At 33.3% G+C, this 20638-nt stretch overlaps 1 pseudogene; it reads right to left on the bottom strand.

Annotated features, from left to right (window-relative positions):
- Positions 1–2001: 2001 nt before the first annotated feature.
- The window catches only part of LOC115966577, a 34513-nt pseudogene continuing 15876 nt past the window's right edge, over positions 2002–20638 (bottom strand).

Here is a 20638-nt window from a genome sequence, read left to right as displayed (position 1 = left end):
GGGATGAGTTAGCTAGGCATTGATTAACACAATTAATTTATATAGGTTGGGAGATGGATAATCCACAATGGGAGATTAGAACATGAGTATTAAATTGATGATGCAAGTCTTATTTATGTGGAATGATTTTTATACAACTCTAGCTGAGGATGCAAGCATCCAAAAGCAAGTACAAGCTCTCTCTTCCTCTCTCTTTCTTAATTTCCGGATCCATTCTATGTGTGCGCTCCGTCCTTATTTATACCCTTCAAGTTTTCTTCAGTAATAGGCTGTCATAATGGGGTGAGGAGATATTTATTCCATCACGTGTCTCCTCACCTTTTTTAATGATGAAAATGAACTTTTGGGGCATAAACTACTATTCAGGCCAGTCATTTGGTAATAAATGTGGCTAATGATAGAAGGAAACATCTAATTAATGCGGAGTTGATTGCTTCTTGATCCTAGAGCCACCTTCTCAAGTTCCTTGGACATTTTTCCTTGGACTATTCTCGTCTTCATTGGCTTTATTAGACCTTAGAACTCAACTCATCGATTGTATTGGGGTCGATGAGCCGTATATTTTTGGTCATTTATCCGAGGAGGTGTGATAACTCTCTATGGCTTTTCTTCATTCCCTTTATCGGGTGTCTAGGCTCTCCCCTTGAGCTCGATCTAGGCCCTACCTCGACCTGCTCTATCTCTTGGATAGGCTTATGACTAGTGGAACCCGTGAGTACGATTTGAGACCCACCCCCCTACATTATATATTCAATATTAATAAATACAAATCAAAGAGAAGTTATGCAATAGTTGTTTCCTAATACATCTTAGCTCTATCATTTATGATCTATCAAAAGTCATATTTAACTTTTTCTTAAGACCAAAAATCATCTATAATTGATTATGTGCTAAATTTCATAGCAATTTCTTTTTTAATGTACAAAATCAAATAGTCTTGTTTGAAAAGCATCTTCCACTAGAACCTACTTTTAACGGTAGAAATTGAAAGAGTAAATATAAATACATAAATATTTGATAATTTTTCAAAATTTGAAGTTGCACTTGTGTTAGCTGTCAACTTTTATTTTTTGTGTTCTTTGGACCAACTTTAAATTTTGGGATTGCTAATTAATTGTTATTAATTCGAACACTCAAATCTTTTTCCAAATTTGTTGGATTTATATGATATATTTTTTTCAAAAAGATAATGCATTGTTTATATAAGTACTTATTTAGGCAATATGTTAGTAATTGGATGAGTGGTTAGTAGCTTAATAATTGTTTGGTTGTATACATTGAAAAAGATGTAGCTAATGATTTCAAAGTATGAAAACTTGTGAAAGGAAATTTCAAAACTTTATGCATTTGCGTATGTTTTTATTTTGTGATATTAATATATTCAAGTTTTATTGTTATTAATTTTTTTAATTTAACTTTTTTTAATGACTACCTTGAAAAGAATTTTTGGAGCCGCCATTCACTGTAACCTACACATGATGTTTCAAAAACTTTTCACAAGTTAACTAGAAAAATAAACCAATTCATAAAATGAATATTTGCGCACTAAGTCTTTACTTTTATTTTCCTAACTTATTTGTTTATTTTTTTATGTGCAATTTTTAACAATTTGTTTTTTTCTAAGTACAACAATAGTAAACCAATTTTAAGCAAATAGAAAAATATGAGCTTCCAAGTTCCAACAAAAGTCTTATCTTAAACGCATCAGGTTTAAAAATCTTAAACGGGTTTTTACCTACCTTTATGAAAAGCAAGAATTGAAAAATACAAATGAACAAATTTGCAGCACAAACGACAATTATTATCACTATCTAATAGAACATTGATTAACCAAATTACACAATTCAATTTTTCACAAAAAAATTAACAAAAAATTACACAATTTAATTGGAATTTATTACGACAAAAGTGGGAATCAATTATATATATAAATAAACACATCTAGTAAATGAGACTGAGAATGCTAGTTCATTCAAAGCTAGAAAGTAAATTTTGTTTGGCTTAAACATTTCCGGCTAATAGAACTTCGGCTATCAATTTGTCCAAGTTCTGGTAAGAAGAACCACCAGGTTTGACAGCATCTTCAGACTTTGTCTTCTACTCCATTGCCTTCTTCATTTCTTTACCTTTTTCACCATCCATTAACTCTCTTACAAGCTTCTCCACTTCATCTCTCTTAACATTATTATCTATTTCCATTCCAATGCCCCAATCAAACAGCAGTACTGACAGTTCATCTATTGCTCCGCAAAGAAGGGCCAAGAGATCATTGGCACTCCAACTTGTATTAAATTCTACACACTATGCATTAACCCCCCCCCTATTGATGGGTGCTTTAGGATTTGTTCTTGGGAACACCAACTTGCTAACATACTTCTATGTTTATTTTTGGTAACGAATTCATGAGGAACAACAGCCGAATTTCCTCTCACAAGATCAGGCCTTATAACCCACAAGAAGGGTTTTTCACTATTTGCTAACCCCCAAGCAAACTCAATAAGTTTCTCAGGTGTCATGATAGTTATACTACCGTAATTTACATATACTACAGAGTTGGGTTCTTTTGAATTTAGCCATTCTAGACACCCCTGTTCTTCTTTCTATTGATTGGACCTTATTGATTTCAATTTATCGTCCTTAATCTGATCTGCAAGCAACACAAGTACTGGGCCAATTAGGTATATACGAGGAAGTGTTGAGGACATAGCATCCAACACATTTTGTTCAAAGGGATCATATGTGTTCAAAATGACAGCTGAAGCTCTTGGAGCTCTCTTAGTTAACCATAATATCATTCTGATCTATAGTTCTAATAAAATTCGGAAAATACTTAAGACGCATATTTTTCATTCCAGGAATCCAATCTATTGGAGTTTCCAAGTATCTATTTGTTAGGTCACTTACATCACTACAAAAAACGCGAGCTATAGCCGCCTTTTTTTTAGCCGCATTTACAAAAAAGTGACTATAGCTGATCTGTAGAAATGTGGCTCTAGACTTGACCTATAGCTGCGTTTTTAAAATATGGCTATAGGTCCAGCTGAATAATTTTTTTTAAAGGGGGCCTATAGCCGCATTTTTTAAAAATGCGGCTATAGGTCTAGCCGAATAATTTTTTTAAGGGGGATCTATAGCCGCGTTTTTAAAAACGCAGCTATATGTAACACCCAAAAAAACAAAAACAAAAAATTTCTTCAGCTTCCCACGTACCCCCCACTTTCCCACCTACATCCTCACTTTCATCTTTTGTTTCTTTTTTCTTTCTTCATTGTTCACTTACTCCAGCGCAACTCTTCAAGTTCTTCTTTTCTTCCTTTTTTTTTTTTTTTTTTTTTTCTTTGGAGCTGCAGCCAAGGTTTTGAAACCCAAACTGGACTGTATAGTCTGACCGAAAAAACCTCGAACCGTTCATTTTTGTGGTTCTTTTAGCCTCAAGAACTGTTCTATGGAAAAAAGCAGGGACCCGTGCAAACCACGGTCAGACCTCACAGTTCTGAGAACTGTAATCAGACCGCTTCTCACGGTTCCCTACTTTCCATTGAATCTGAACATTAAAAAAAAAAAAACAAACAAACAAACACAGAAAAGGAGAAAAAGAAGAAGACGATGACGAAGCAGGGGTAGCGCCATGAAGCAAAAAAATGATATGTCCATCTTCTTCTTCTTCTTCTTTCTTTTTTTTCTTCTTCTTCTCTATCCATCTCCCTCTCTCCTTTTTTTGCTGAACTTTGTTATGTATGTGTTCTGGTTTCTCACTTTCTCTTTCCTTGTATTTGTTATGACTACACTGACACTAGCTGCTAGCATTGGAAATATTGAAAGCTTCCTAAGCTCTCCACGTGTCTACAGTACACTGACACTAGCTACCTAGCATTGGAAATATTGAAAGCTTTTAAATTTTGAATAAAAGATGAGCTCTCCACGTGAAAGGAAAGAAAGGAAAATGAATAAAAGGAATAAAAAATCACAATTAAATGTTACTATAATATTTTTATAATGTTTCACAATGAATTTTAAGTAACAGGTTGTTATTAGTTAATATTGGTGAGTAAAAAAATAATTTCAATAATAGGTTCAAATTAAAACTTGTAACAACTTTTCACATAAATTTTGTTGTAAAAGTATTGCTAAAAATGTTGTAGACTTCTTTGTTGCTTCTGGAGACTTTTTCTTTACTGCTGCGTGCTTTAGTGTCACTGTCAACTACTAACATATAATGCTTGCTTGCTGTCAAGCACTTCATTCTTGGGTTTTGTTATTTATTTAACTTTAACAATTTTTAAATGCATGGACATCTTCTGATCTAGCTTTTGATTCTGATTTTTTTTTAGTTCATAATAAATGGTGAACAGTGACTATTCAAATGGGCTTGGGAAAAAAATAATCGGCAGTCAAATGGGTTTGGCCATGAGCAAATAAACTAATTTGTCTCTTAACTATTTTATTGGGTTTCATAAAATAAAAATTATTAGGTACTAAAGTGTGCTTTGTCATGACTTAAAAATAATTTAGAAACTCAATAGCTATTTATGTTTTTTTAGAATTTAATAATTTTTATTTGTATTATGAAAGTTATGTTATAAAAAATAGTATCTATATTTGTTTTGGACTATTTTAGTTAATTTTTCTAATTTTTTATCAATTTAATGATTTTATATATTTTTAAAATAATTATTAAATTAATTATGACGTCATCACGGTTCGACCCCGGTTCGACCTCAAAAACCTTGAACCTCTCCCTTTTACGATTTAATGAACGGTCCGGGTTTGAGAACCTTAGCTGCTGCTTCTTTTTTCTTTCTTTCTTTTTTTCTTCTTTTTTTGCTCCTTTCTTCTACAAGTCACGCTAGGTTCTTCTTTCTTTTTCTTTTCCCTTTTTTCTTTTTTTTTCTTCCTTCTTCACTCCAGCACAACTCTTTTTTTTTTTCTTTGTTTCTTTGCAGCTACTTCTTCTTCTTCCTTTTTTTCTTTCTTTCTTTTTATCTTCATCTCAAGCACACTGATTTGTTTATAGAACTAGTTTTATTTATTTTTATTTTTTTGTTATTCTATGTTTAGTTAGTAAGAAAATGGAGGAAATGCTGAAAATTTTGAATGAAGTGGATATTCTAGCAATATTTGTGTCTATGTCTTGATTTGGATTTGAGTTTTGATTTGAATTTTTTGGATCTGGGTGTGTTTGTATTGTGAGTATGTTGTGTTTGATTTTGAATTTTCTAGGTTTGTGTTTAATTTTGAATTTTTTTTGGTTTGAATTTTGAATTTTTTGGGGAAAAAAAACCCATAATTTTTTTTTTGTTTAAAAAAAACCTATAGCCGCATTTCAAAAATGCAACTGTAGGAGGACTTAGCCGCGTTTTTAAAACGCAGTGAAAACTGTACCTATAGCTACATTTTAAATGCAGCCCAAAGCGGGTTTACAAAACACAGCTATAAGTCTCAGCTTACAGGAGGTGGAAAAACACCACTATAAGGGGTGGAAAAACCCAGCTATAGGGGGGACTTGTAGCCGTGTTTTAAAAAACAAAACTATAGACCCCATAGGGGGCTAATGTCGCGAAGCAAAAGCCGTGTTTGTAAATGCAACTATAGAAAACGCGACTATAGCCTATAGCTACATTTTTATGGTCTATAGCCACGTTTTTTTTGTGTGCATCTGTGAATCAAGCAAAAGTATTGTTGACTTTAGTGAATAACCACTGCAATTTTAAAATATTAAAACCAACATACAAATTAAAAAAATAAAAACATCAACCAAATGAACATAATTAAATAACACCAAAGTTTTCAAATTTTTGTATTAAGTTTAGAATATGCCCTAACTTTTGGACTAAGAAAGGATCGTTTTGTCTGAGATTTGCAGAAATGTAACGTGTAAATAGAAACCATGACATTATTTTATCCTTAATTGCTTTTTAATTATTGGTGTGAATGGCGTGGTGGTGATGGGGTGGCGGAAATGGACTGGCTAATATTGGCAGCAAAAAAGGCATGAAGGTGGGAACCGATATAATGATGATGGTGGCAATAATAAATTAATAATTAGAATCATAAATTATAATTTATTCATAATTTCATTTAATCTTTTTTTAATAACCGTATTTCCATTTAATCTATAGACTATACATTTGTCCCATAAGATTTGGATTAAATTAAATTGTTACTAGTTTTATTGTATATAAAATGAACATAACTAGTTGTTATCCTATGTGATGTACAACTATTTATTTGAATAGTGTTATTCCTTTTTTTTTTTTTTTTTTTTTTGGTGTTTTGACTTTGACAGATTGGATGAAATTGTTTACCAGAAATTTAAAATGAACATAATTATTTAGGGTGTTTAGAGTTCTTTGAATACCTGAATTTGCTCTTACATGTGTGTAGTCTCATTGTTCCACACACAAGGATGAAGCCAAGATTTTGACTGAAGGGATGGGGCAAAATATGATATAACAAATTTTGATGATTCAAGACTAAGAAATATACTAAAATTAAAAACTAAATTAATACTTAAAAAATAAAACTAAATACTACACCACAATAAAAGTTGCCTATAGTGGCATTTTCTAAAAACGCAGACTTATCTATAGCCACGTTCTGAGGGCTCTATAGTGGCATTTTAAAACACTAGGACTATAGCAGCGTTTGTAAGGGCATATAGTAGCGTTCTCAAAACGCAATGATAGGTCCTTAAAAAAAAAAAACAAAAATTCAACCAATTTTTTTTCAAAAAGGACCTATAGTAGCATTTCATAAATGCCACTATCGGTCCTAGTCATACAAGGGCCTATAGTGGCATTCATAAACGCCACTATAGGTCCCTTAGGAAAAAAAAATGTTAGGACATATGTGATTCAATGTTTGAAACATATGTCAATATTTTATGTAATTGGCTAATCTTTTGACAAAACACACTTTACTTGTAATTAGGTAGATCTAGGATGTGTTTAATGCTTCAAGAAACAAGGTTTCAAGTTCAAGTGTTAAAGTCATGCAAGTCTGTCCAAGAATCAAGTAATGAAGTGCTAGATTTAAAAGCTTGACAGCTAGCATCTATTGAGGTTTAAAAGCTGCTGAAGCCCATGGCTCGACAACTAGCTCGATAGATGGCTATCTATTAAGGTTTATAAAATTCAGTTTTTCAGAGCTGATTTCAATCCAATCCGTGGGTATATATTTGGGCTTTCTTTTCTAATAACCTTAAACATATATAAGGATTATTTTAAGGGTCATAAAAGGTTACGCGCTGTTGCACAAGAGCACAATTCCACAAGTGTGAAGAAAGGTGTGACCGGAAACCTAGTTTGCCCTAGTTCTTCTTTCTTTTGAAGAAGTTACTGTGTTTATACATCGTAGGGTTTTGTGACCAAGTAACTTCATGATCTTCATCGTGTGATGAATTGAAGAATTTTGCAGCCAACATCCTTCTCAAGTTGGTGATCAAGTCGCGTACTGGGATTCGCGCAATTGGTTAGTCACGTACTGGGAGCCGTGCATTGAAAGGAGAGATTATCACTACAGAACAAGTGAAAGGAGAGATTATCACTACAGAACAAGTCCAATTGGGTATTAGGGTAAGGGTTCAACTGTAGGTTGGAATAAAGTACTGGGATTTCTTTACTTGTAATCGTTTGTTTTGATAATAGTAGATTTTCGGGAGTAGTGACCTTAAAATCACCCAGTGGGGTTTTTGCCATATAGGTTTTCCCCATTCATAAACAAATCACCGTGTCAATTTGTTTTCTACTGCATACTTAGTTTAATTGGTGATTTGTTTATGCTGCCACATACATTGCATGTTAATTTGATTAATTAACAAATTTGCCTAATTAATCAATTAATTTATCACAAGGGGTCAATACATTCTTGGCCTGTCAAGTGGTATCAAAGCGGGCACACTCTGATTAGGGTTAATCTTTGTTGTGTGATCCATTAACCCCTGTTTGTCATGGATAGAGGACAGTCTCTTATTATACCTCCTTTATTTGATGGCACTAACTATGCATACTAGAAGGTACGCATAAGAGCTTTCTTGCAGTCATTAGATGAAAAGGTGTGGCAAGCTGTGGAGATAGATTGCACCAAGCCTACGAAAGCGCCGACCAACTGGGATGATGCTAAGATCAAGGCGGCAAACTTTAACAGTAGGACACTGAATGCTCTATTTAGCGCAGTCACTAATGAGGAATTCAAGAAGATATCCTCCACTGAAACTGCTAAGGAAACATGGACCATTCTCTAGACAACCTATGAAGGAACTAAGGCTATCAAGGATTTAAAGCTTTAGAGGCTTACTACGAGCTTTGAAGAGATCCAGATGGAGGAGGATGAGTCATTTGATGAGTTCTATGCCAAGCTCAAGGACATAGTAAACTAGCCTTTAATCTTGGGGAAACCATTCTTGAACCCAAGATTGTGAGAAAGGTGCTCAGATCTTTACCCAAGAGATTCTATGCCAAGATCACTGCCATTGAGGAATCAAAGGACATCGACAAAATTCCTTTAATTGAGCTGGTTCGAAATCTGCAGACCTATGAGTTAGGTTTGACAAGGATTGGGAAATCAAGCAGGAGCAAAAGTATGGCATTGAAGGCCAAGAGCAGTGACACTGATGAGTCTTCAGACGATGAAGATTCTAAGATGAAATCCTATATCATGAGGTAGTTCACGAAGTTTATGAAGAATGCTAATGCAAAAAGATTTGATAAGGACCGAAAGCAATCCAGTTCCTCATAGTTCAAGAACCAAGATAAAGGGAAAAAGGATGCTACGGATGATAGTCAGAACACTGTTCCCTCAGGACCAAAGTGGTTTGGGTGTCAAGGTTTCGGTCACATGAAACAAGAGTGCCCTACTTATCTCAAGACCATCGGAAAAAGCAAGGCACTTGCTGCTACCTTGACCGACATCGAGCCTAAGGATGACTCCGATAATGAGGATGATAGAATTCTAAATGACTTCACTGCCACTGTAAATCCTACTGAGGGGATTGTTGAAGATGTGGATGAAGAAGAGGAATTAGTGGAGTCTAAGTTTGAGAAGATGGATGAACAAGATGACATCCACACAACCTATGCAAAGCTATATAAGGTCTCCGAAAAGCATGAGAAGTTGTATAGGTTGGCCACCGAGAAGCTTAGTGATGTGGAGCTTGAGCAAGAAGAAATCTCTAGAAAGTTTGATGAAGCCAATCAAACTATTGGAGCACTGAGATTTGAAAACAATTTCTTGGCCGAGAATACCAAGAAGCTTAAGGCAGAACTATTCCAAGTTAGAGCTCAGTTGAAAAAGACTTCAAGCACTATGCACGATGAAATGCTCAGTCTTCAGAAATCTACTTTCGATTAAACCGATTTAGGGTATGATTTCTCTTCTCCTAGTATTGCTTCTACTAGTACTACTATTTTTGTTCCTCTTGCTAATAATATTGAAACTGAGAACAATGATGTTAAAAATGAATTAGCTATTGAGAATATAAACAAGGGTAAATCTATCTTAGGAAGGGACACTCTCTAAAGCCTAATAAAAAAAAACAGCATTTTTTGTCATCACTGTGGCGAAGCTGGACATACTCGACCTAATTGCTACAAGTGGTTAGCCACTCAAAAGAGCAACAGCATGATCATGTCAGGAGACCAGAATTAGTTTCCATCCTCTTTTGCTCCACTTGGAGATCTTCTCAAAGCCCTCATGTTCCTTTTGAACTTGAACGGTTTTAATTCTTCCCCCTCACCATCGGATCAAGGATTTGCTAAACGGAAAGGTTCTTCCCAGGTGTGAAAGGAAAAGGGCTCCAAGTGATTCTGTCACTATTTCTCTCTCCCCTTCTTGTTTTTGTTATGCATTACTTGTGTGTTTTGCTTTATTGTTTTGAGTCAGTCTAGTTTTATGCATTGCTTTGTTTAACATGTTTTTGTTTGTTTATTTTTTAGTTTTGCTTTATTCTTTTTTTCATATAAAAAAAATTTGAAAAATCAGAAAAATACAAAAAGCACATTTGTTTGTATACATTGGTACTTGTGTACCTTGGATGGCCATTGAAACAAAGATTTCTAAATTTTGTATCTTTTGTAGCTTAGATGAGTATCTCTATGCACAACTAAGCAAGTGAGCTTTGTGGCTCGTGTTTGTGAAGAGTAAGATTAAGTAATCTCTTGTACTTAACACTCGTATCACTCTTTCTGACAAAAAGGACTAGAAAATCCTAGGAGAAAGGCATAAATAACCATCTCACCACTGTTGCTTGCCAATCATGAAATGACATTTGTATGTTTCGACATAGCAAAAATGGAATTTCAAATGCTAAACTTAATTGGGTATTTCTTTTCTCTCTCTTATATGCCCATGCATAGTTTGCTTAAAAAGAAAAATATGGAAAGAAAAATAAAAGCAAAAAGATCAAAATGCTTTATATATGATAGCAAGCGTGTATTCTAGGAGATATGAGAGTTATAAGATGTACCTCGAATGTGATAGTCCCCATCAAATAGTTATGATGTTTGTGTTCTTGAGCTTGGGCTTTTGTGTTTCTGAGCTTGCGCTTTTGTGTTCCTTGAATGGATTTGGTGTTGGATTTTTATGGGTTTGTGTTCTTGTATTTTGGAGCATGTTGTGTTTGTATTGTGAACATAATTGTGTTTGATTTTGAATTTTCTGGGTTTGTGTTATAATTTGAATTTGTTGGGGTTTGTATTCTTGCTTTGAATTTCTTAATTTAATTAAAATTGAAATTTTAATTTTTTTAAAAAAAAATCTTTTGATTACCAAAAATTCATTTTTGGTATTCAATTTTTTTTAAAAAAATATATATTTTGGCTATAGTGGCGTTTTGAAATGCTGTTATAGCCAATTTTTAATAAAAAAAAAATATAAGGGTCTATAACAACATTTTAAAAATGCCACTACAAGGTATGGACCTATAGTGTCATTTTAAAATGCTGCTATAGCCTAATAAAAAAAAAAAAATTGGCCTATTGCAGCGTTTTACAATTGGCTCTATAGGGTATGGACCTATAGTGATGTTTTTGTAAAACGCCAGTATAGGTCTATAGTCATGGTACAATAGTGACATTTTCTTTAGTGACAGTAACAAATGTCACTATAGCCCAAATGGGCCTCTAGTATCGTTTTTAGGGCCTATAGTGGCATTTCACAAAACGCCACTATAGGCCTAGTTTTTTGTAGTGCTATTTTTTTAAAAATATATATCAACTTAAGCCATCACGATACATTTTTTTAAAAAAAAAAGGAACTTGTCACACCCTCAACCCAACGAATAGGCTAGGCATGTAGGCATGCGATAACGACTACACACCTATAAAGCTTTTAGCACATAAGTGCACAAGAGGTTCTTAGAGATTAACAATTATCCTCAAATAAATTTACATTGAATAAATCCAAAAATATCCACAGTAATGCAATTATGAAAAGATCTCCAAAGTATTAATATGAATAAAAATCCAATATTCATGTAAATAAATACGAATAAAAAAAAAATTTGATTATTGCAAGATCATCTTATTCCAAAGCTCGTAAGCTCCTTTCATGCGCATAATTCAACAAAAGTCTAAAAAATTACTATTCTTAGTAATTTGAATCTCTAGAAGAGGGGGGGGGGGGGGGGGGGAAGGAGGGTGAGTTTTACAACTTAATAAGTGAACATGATCCTAACTAGCTGGATCAAGCATTATAGTAAATTGTACATAGGATCAAATATTTTACTCTTGATAATGTATCCTAGTTTAATTGGAAACTAGCATATTGTGAGAGACCGAAACTTTTGTCCTTTTGGGGTACTCTCAATCAAAAGAGAAAGGTATTGGCACCTCTCTTTTTGGGGTTGATGTGGAGCCGCCATTTATTTTTATTACTAAGAAATAAGAAAAAAAAAAAAACTATGATGCACAATTTACATGTTTGAAATTCCTCAAGTTTAATTAATTGAATATACAAATACAATTTGGTAGAATATAATTACAAGGCTATGGTCCTAAATACAATCTACATAAAAAAAAAAAAAAATATACAAAATACAAAACTTTGGTCCTAGATACAATCTACTAAAACAAAATAAAGCACTAGTTCTACCAACCTAAGATTTTAATGTTCAGGGGCTAGGTTATAGAATGAGACGGTGTTAGACACCCATTCTGCCTGGATAGAGTCCAGTCTTCTACACTTTTTATGATCACTTATGTACCCTTAAACAATGACATGCAACATGGTATTAATATTCTTAAATCTATGGTTAGATATTATACAAAATCTTAGATTTGTAGTTCTTTTGTGTGAAAAAAATTAAATCTGATTTTTTTTTAATTATAAAAGGTGATTTTTAAAGAAAAATTTCAGATTAAGTTTCAAATTATGAAAAAGAATAATTTAAAATAAAAGTTTCGGATATAATTTTTTAACTAACAAAAAGGGAGTAAATTTTAAAGAAAAATATCATCTTTGACATTTTTATTAACAATTAGAATGAATTTTTAATAAAACTTCAGATCTGATTTTTTTAAAATATAACTTTAAAGAGAATGAAGTTAGACATATAAACTTCATTCTTTTTTTTTTAATTAAAAAATTAGACTTATAAACTTCAAAGAGAAATTATAAGTCTAATTTTTTAATTAAAAAAAAAAAGAATGAATTTTGAAATAAAATTTCAGATCAGAATTTTTTATTAGAAAGCAGAATGGATTTTGAAAAGAATTTTCAAATATGATTTTTTAATTAAAAAATAGAATTAACTTTAAAGAGAAATTACAAATTTGATTATTTAATTAAATAACAGATTGAATTTTAAAAAGAATTTTCATATCTGAATTTTTTATTAGAAAGCAGAATGGATTTTGAAAAGAATTTTTAAATCTGATTTTTTAATTAAAAAACATAATGAACTTCAAAGAGAAATTGCAAATTTGGTTTTTTTTAATTAAATAACAGAATGAATTTTAAAAAGAATTTTCAGGTCTGAATTTTTAATTAGAAAGTAGAATAGATTTTGAAAGGATTTCCAAATCTGGTTTTTTAATTAAAAAAACAAAATGGGTTTTAAAAAGAATATTCAGATCTGAATTTTTTATTAGAAAGTAGAATGGATTTTGAAGAGATTTTTCAAATCTGATTTTTTTATTAAAAACAACAGATCTAATATTATATCACATTTATCTTACATCTCTATTATCAAACATATGAAAATACATGAACAAACAACCATTTAATGTTCACAGAGAAAATATAAACAAATGCACATGCTAATGAAAGAATCAATATGTTAATAAGAGAGTAGAAGTGATACCTGCATCAATGCATGAATAAATTCTGCAGGGGGAATTACTTTAGAGTTAGAGAGAGAGTGAGTCTCTCTAAGTTCTAAAGAATTATCACTTAACAGAAAAGAAATCTTAAAGTTAGACTTCTAGAGTTTCTTTAACATTAAGGGCAGAGGGGTCAGAGGTTCTGAATTTTTGATTTTCTCTACTATTTATAGAGGTGTTTATGCTTAAAAAATAAACTAGGGTTGCTTAGAAAATTAGCAAATATGAATTAGGTCAAGTTTTATCCCTAAAAAATCGAATCTGATAGATCTAAACTTGAGCAAATCGTTTTCGGGCCTAATTCACAACCTGTGCCAATCGGAACTATGGAAGTGCCAGTCGGCACTCCTCAAGTGTTGATTTGCACCATTGAAGTGCCAATTGACAATCCTCAGTGCTTGGCTCAGTTTCCTCTTCTGATTCATTTTGAACTCTTTTTTGGGTTTTTTCTGGGCCAGGAATTATACTTGGACATTTTTCAAACTTATATTCCAAATAAAATCCATTTTAATTTGATAATTAAATCCTTAAAAGAATAATTATCTGAAAGATAATTACTTATAAAAGCCTCATTTTCAACAATTCCCACATTATCAGATTATCCATTTTATTCCTATGCAACCAAACTCATTTTTAATCAAATTCAACAACCAATCACATAAATTATTTAATTAATTTTAATTATTGACCAATCAAAGTTAATTTCAATTAATCACATGTGAAAATTTGATTTCATGATATCTTTCAATCCAACGGCTCAATTTGAGAATCAGGCATATCGTTGTGATCGTTAGAATCTCAAGATCATTTTTATTATATGTGATGAATGATTTTGTTAGGTTCTAAAGACTTAGGATCTTATGTATTTAGAACTCTAATGTGTATTGTTGGCAAACCATGATTAAAACAAGATGTTTAGTCATGTTTATACTTGCTCAAAGTTGGTTCATTTGTGTAAAGTTGGAACAAGTTGATGCAGAAATTAATATTGCTTCTCGGCCTAGTTCGATCGATCGAAGTTTAGGCTCGATCAATCGAAAATCGGGTCAGATGCGTTTTTCTATAGAATTCCAACTCAGCCCTAGTTTATTTAAAACGTTTAGGGTTTTGTGTTTTTGCCCCAGGTATATAAGGCAAACCCTAGCCACATTTTAATGTTGCTCATATTGCTGTTTATGTAAATCTCTTGTGAGATCTATGAGGAGCTTTCCTTTACACAAACTTAGGATTATCAAGAAGGAGATTTCTTCAAGAGCTTGATGATCATTCAGTTGTTGCCATAAGAACTTAAAGAAACACAAGAGGGTGTGCTTGTACTTGTTAGAGAATCTAAGAAAGAAGGAGTCTGTGGTCTCGGAGCTTGCACGTGGTCATGTCAGTAAGTTTCTACTGGTGGGTAGCAATAGGATGTTAGTGGTCTAAGTCCTACTGAACAACTTCGATTCTTTCATAGTGGATTCGGGTTTACCTTGAGGATAGTTAGATTAAATCCTCCCCAGGTTTTTACCGGTTTGGTTTCCTGGGTGATCATATCATTGTGTTATTTATCTTTCCACTGCCTTGCATGATATGATTGTTTGATTATGATAACCTAGATTTGGAATTTGAACTAAGTAACAACTTGGCTAATTATCTAGGTTAATCCAATCGTGTTTTTTAAGGGGTCTAAAAACTATCAGATTTAATACATAAAATGCAGTTATGATTTTTGGGGTACTTAGAATAATCATTTCAGTCATCTTCTAAGATTAAATTCTTTGTGCAAAATTGAGTGTCTACAGAATGCCCCTCATTGACAGAGCTTGAAAGAAGAATTTCAATGTAAAACGAAGACACTAAATTTAGCAACCATGATTTAATCAAGGTTGATTTTTCAAAGGCTCTCTAGCCCAAGAACCTAGAACCTTGGGACATAAAAGTAAAATTAAAAATTAAAAAATTAAACAAAAAATTGAGAAATGTTGACTTTTAGCTTGCCAGCTGAATGAAGAATTTTGTATATAGGAAATGGTGATCGGCTTTCATGTTTGGAGTCTCTGCACAAACAAGAAAGGATGATGAAATTCCATGCCTGGAGTCTTTGCACAAATGGGAAATGGTGATTGGCTTTCTTGTCTAGAGTCTTTGCACAAACAAGAAAGGATGATTGAATTCCACATTTGGAGTCTCTGCATAAACAGGAAATGATAATTGGCTTTCATGTTTGGAGTCTCTGCACAAACAGTAAAGGATGATTGAATACCACGTCTGGAGTCTTTACACAAACGGGAAATGGTGATTGGCTTTCATGTTTGGAGTCTCTACACAAATGATCATTAAATTTTACGCTTGGAGTCTCTGCACAAATGGGAAATGGTGATTGGTTTTCATGTTTGGAGTCTGCACAAACAAGAAAGGATGATTGAATCTTTAGGTCTAGAATCTCTACATAGACGAGAAGTATTTCAAGTCTAGAATCTCTGCATAGACAAGAAGTGTCTCAAGTCTAGAATCTTTGCATAGACAAGAAATATTGATTGGGTCTTCAAGTCTAGAATCTCTACATAGACGAGAAGCGTTTCAAGTCTAGAAGGCAAGAAGTGTTTCAAGTCTAGAATCTTCGCATAGACAAGAAATATTGATTAGGTCTTCAAGTCTAGAATCTCTACATAGACCAGAAGAGTTTCAAGTCTAGAATCTCTGCATAGACAAGAAATGTTTCAAGTCTAGAATCTTTGCATAGACAAGAAATATTGATTGGGTCTTCAAGTCTAGAATCTCTACATAGATGAGAAGTGTCTCATTGGGTCTTCCAGTTTAGAATCTCTACATAGAAGAGAAGTGTTTCAAGTCTAGAATCTCTATATAGACAAGAAATATGGATTGGGTCTTCAATTCTAGAATCTCTACATAGGCAAGAAGTGTTTCAAGTCTAGAATCTTCGCATAGACAAGAAACATTGATTAGGTCTTCAAGTCTAGAATCTCTACATAGATGAGAAGCGTTTCAAGTCTAGAAGGCAAAAGTGTTTCAAGTCTAGAATCTTCGCATAGACAAGAAATATTGATTAGGTCTTCAAGTCTAGAATCTCTGCATAGACAAGAAATGTTTCAAGTCTAGAATCTCTGCATAGACAACAATACTGATTGGGTCTTCAAGTCTAGAATCTCTGCAAAGAAAAGAAGTGTTTCAAATTAGCATTTTGGTAAATTGAACCAAATGTAATTTTCATGAGAATGATTAATCTTGGTGAGGTGAAGTATCTATCTTTTTCCCCCTTTTTTAAAAGTAAAAAAATCACTTCTTCTTCTTCTTTTTCCTAAATCATTCATTTTATTATTATTATTATTATTATTTTGAAAAAATTTCTTTGTTAATGAAACTAATGCCAAAAAGTTTTTGAAAAATTTTGTAAATAATTTTTTCCTTCCTTTTCTTTACTTTCTCTTTCTTTTCATTCATTTTGCGAAATCAAAAATCTCTTCTCTTCTTTCTTTTTTCTTCTTCTTCTTCTTCTTCTTCTTCTTCTTCCTTTTTTTTTTTTTTTTTTTTTTTTTTTTTTTTTTAATTTTAATATTGAACTATTAAGTTTTGAAAATCTTTGAAGATGTTTTTTTTTTTTTTTTTTAATTTGAAAACAAATTTCCCATAGTAATTTTTATTTTCCCTCTTTTTGTTTTTTGTTTTGTTTTGTTTTTTTTAAGGGTGAGTTAACTCAAGTTTGACTTAGTCAACTCAGTCAAACTTGAGTTGACTTAGCATTCAAAGGGGAGGGGGGGGGGGGGCGAGTTTTTGGCCTCCCAAACTCTTCCTTCATCTTTTTTTTTTTTTTTTTTTTGGTTCCTTTGCCTTCTCTACATTCTCCCTCCGCTATTACCATTCACAAGCTTCATCTCTCTTGAATTTTCTCCTCTTCAAAATCCTTAGAAAATCACTTCCATAGTCTTCCAAACTTGATTTTTGCTATCTTCTATAAAATTTGTTTGGATTTTTGAGTTTTTGGGCATCTTTGAAAAACCTATTTTTTTGGGAACTGCTTTTCAAATCTTTATTTTTTTAACTTCAATGGCACTTCCTCCTAAGCCACCTAGGCTCCTCACATATCATGGGAAAAGATATGATCCATCCATTGAGTGGAATGATGAGGAGGGACTTCTTCAAGACCCACTTAAGCATGCTCCATACCATTCCACCAAGGACTTCAAGGTGAGTTCATTTTTTGTTTTTGTTGGTTAATTTGTTAATTTTTGCTTGGTATTTGAGAAATTTGTGATGGACATTGTCATTTTGTTACTATCTGCTCCTTTGAGAATTCTTCGATATTGTATAATTTGGGTGGAAATTCATTGTGTATAGGCATGTTAATTTTTAGGGTATTTTTGAATTGTTGAATTGTTTGAGATTGTCAAGTTTGGGCAATGTTATGATTTGTGGAACTTTGCATTGTATGTAGTTTTGGGCATTGTTGGATGAATTTTGATTTTTTTATTAATTTTCAATCGGTATGAAATTGTGGGAATTTAATTTTTAGGCATGGTTGAACAAGACTCATTTTTTTTGGGTATGGAAATTTTTGCTTTAATGTTTAGACATTATTTTTCATGGGTATGGAAAAATGTTTTAGGTTGAATTGATGTTTGGGACATTGTTGAATGAATTTATGGATATGGAATTTTTTTTTTTTTTGAACTGTTGCTTGGGGCATTGTTGAATGAATTCATGGATATGGAAATTATTTTTTGAACTGTTGCTTGGGGCACTGTTGAATTTTAATTTGTGAAAGAATTTTGTTGGCACAATGGCATTTTATCATGGGTAAGTTTTTTTTTTTTTTTTTTGGGGGGGGGGGGGGTGACCTTTTCATTTGGTTGGCAAGATTTTTGAATGAACATTTCTTGGAAGAGGGCATTCTTGAAAAATTTTGTGGTTGGCCATTTTTTTTTTTTTTTTTTTTCGTGTAGAACCTTAAGAGTCAGGGTAGTCTTCAACTATTGAAGCAAAGTTGGTATGTGTTGTCACCAGACATTAGAAATGTTATCAATGATGCTAGTTTCAGAACTTTTTTTGAGCTCTTTGGAATTATGATACCACTGAATATAAGGATCTTCAACTGATTGTGTCATTATCTGAAAGGTTTTAGGATACCACTTGTACTTTCCATTTTCCAAGTATTGGTGAAGTTATGTTAACACCTTATGACTTTTCAATCATTACTGGCTTGAAATTGGGTGGTGAAAGGATTAAAGGTCATGACACCATTTCACCGGTTGAGGTTAAGAATTACTTAGGTGTAAACCCTCCTAGAGTTAGTGGTAACAGTGTGTCTCTAATGTGGTTATATTTCAATATTGAAAAGTGTAAGAATGTGAAAACTGGCACCCGAATGTTCATGCTCTTTTTCATTGGGAGTCTTTTGTATCCTAACTTGGGGAGTACTATGAGTCTTCATTATTTGTGAAGTTTGAGGGGCATTAGGCGCACTAAAAATTATGATTGGGGTGGCGTGGCTTATGCTACTCTACTACACTTTATGACCCAATTGTCTAGGCGTAGTCTTTCAAGTCTAGGAGGAGCACCATTTGTTTGGTAGGTAAGATTAATTTTTTTTTTGGTCATGTATATTTTGCAAAGGTTATTTGTGTTGTTGACAATTGTTGATTTTTGTAGATTTGGATGTATGAGTATTTCAGGGTGGGGCCATAACTTTTGGAAGACGTTGCTAATGAATTTCCAAGGTTCTTGTGTTGGATGCCTAAGAATCGTCTATCAACACTTCCAAAGTGCTCTTTGAAGGCTTGGAAAATGGTGATTGATAGCTTAGACATTGGAGATGTGAGTTTCCTTTTTTCTTTCATTGGTGGACGTTTAATTTGATTTATTTCATGTGGGTATGTCTTTTAAATTTTTGACTCTTTGTGAATTTTAGATGAACTTGGGTCCTTGGGAAGGATGCAAGGGTTATGTTGAGTGTATGTTGGCTTTGGAGCTGAATGAGCGTCAAGTCTGATTCGAATGTGGCAATGGGAGGTATTGGTATCTTGGAGATTGAGTGCTTCCACAGGTTTATAATGTATACCCTCCTCAAGTGATCCCTATCCATCCTTGTCCTTCGGTTTGGTTGGCCAACCTTTTAATTGATAATGAAGTAGCCAATGCAAGAGTTGGTTGCACCAATCCCGAGATACCTAGGAACTATCTCAAATTTGTCAAGACTCATTTGCAAGGTCGCTTAGTTGATGCCTCTGGAGCATCATGTTTGTCATTTCCGTCATTTGTGAAAGTGTCTGGATGTTTCATCTTCTAGGCTTCATCCCATGGAGTAGGGGATTCTTTTAGGGGTAGGGCTAATCCTCCTCCTCCTAGCAATGTTGGTGGTTCTCATGCTTCTTTTGCATAAACATATCCCAATTTTCCGGCATAATCTTGATGGGTTTTACAAATTTGTGAAATTAGACCGGCCTAAATATACTCCGAATGTTCCTTGGAATGGCCCAATATATCTCCAAATCCTTTTGGTCTTTTATCTTATGCTCTTTGTCCTCATGGCTATTTCTGAATTTAGGTCTTATGTTCTAGATTGGTGTCGACCTTGTGGAGGAGAGCATGAGGATGATTGGAGGCTTGCAGTAGGTTGCATGCACCCAATCCTCTCAATATGTGCTTAATGAAGTGAACTGGGTAAGAAATGATCTCTTCTTACAAAATTTCTCTTGCAATTCACGAATATGGACTTGACACTTGTCTTTGATGATTTTTCAGAATAATTAGATGGCAAATGTCGATGCCAACACACTAGCTTTGGAAGAAAGACGAGGAACCTCAAGTTTTAGAATAGGCAGCAAGAGCCTCAACTTCATACTAACCAAGAACAACAAGGGAATGCAAAGGGCGATTCTTCTAGAGATAGGCCAAGAAGATCTTCCTGCTAGCAGGCCAAGAAGATCTTTCCCACTAGGAGACTCGAAGTCCAAACGATGCTTGACTGTACCCTTTTATTTTCCTGATGAAGCTTTGCAGTGCAAAAATTTGAATTTACCTGACCAATCTTTACATGGGTGATCTCCCCTAAACGAGGCATAGCTAAATGCCCCTAGTTTGGAAATTTATGCATGATGATTTCTTTTAATTTTGAGAAAAAGAGATGACTTAATTTTTTTAGAAAATGGATGAGGCATGGCCGAATGCTCCTAATTTGGAAATGGATGCATGATTTTGAAAACCTTAAACTCTCTTTGTTTTTTAGAAAAGGGTGAGTTTTTTTTTTGGTTTTTATTTATTTATTTATTTTTATAAATGGATGGGCCATGGCTAAATGCCCCTGGTTAGAAAATTGATGCATGAGG

The sequence above is a fragment of the Quercus lobata genome, chromosome 11, assembly GCF_001633185.2.
Source record: "Quercus lobata isolate SW786 chromosome 11, ValleyOak3.0 Primary Assembly, whole genome shotgun sequence".
Lineage (NCBI taxonomy): Eukaryota > Viridiplantae > Streptophyta > Magnoliopsida > Fagales > Fagaceae > Quercus > Quercus lobata.
The sequence above is the reverse complement of the archived record's forward strand: the minus strand, read 5'-3'. Positions and strand labels throughout refer to the sequence as shown.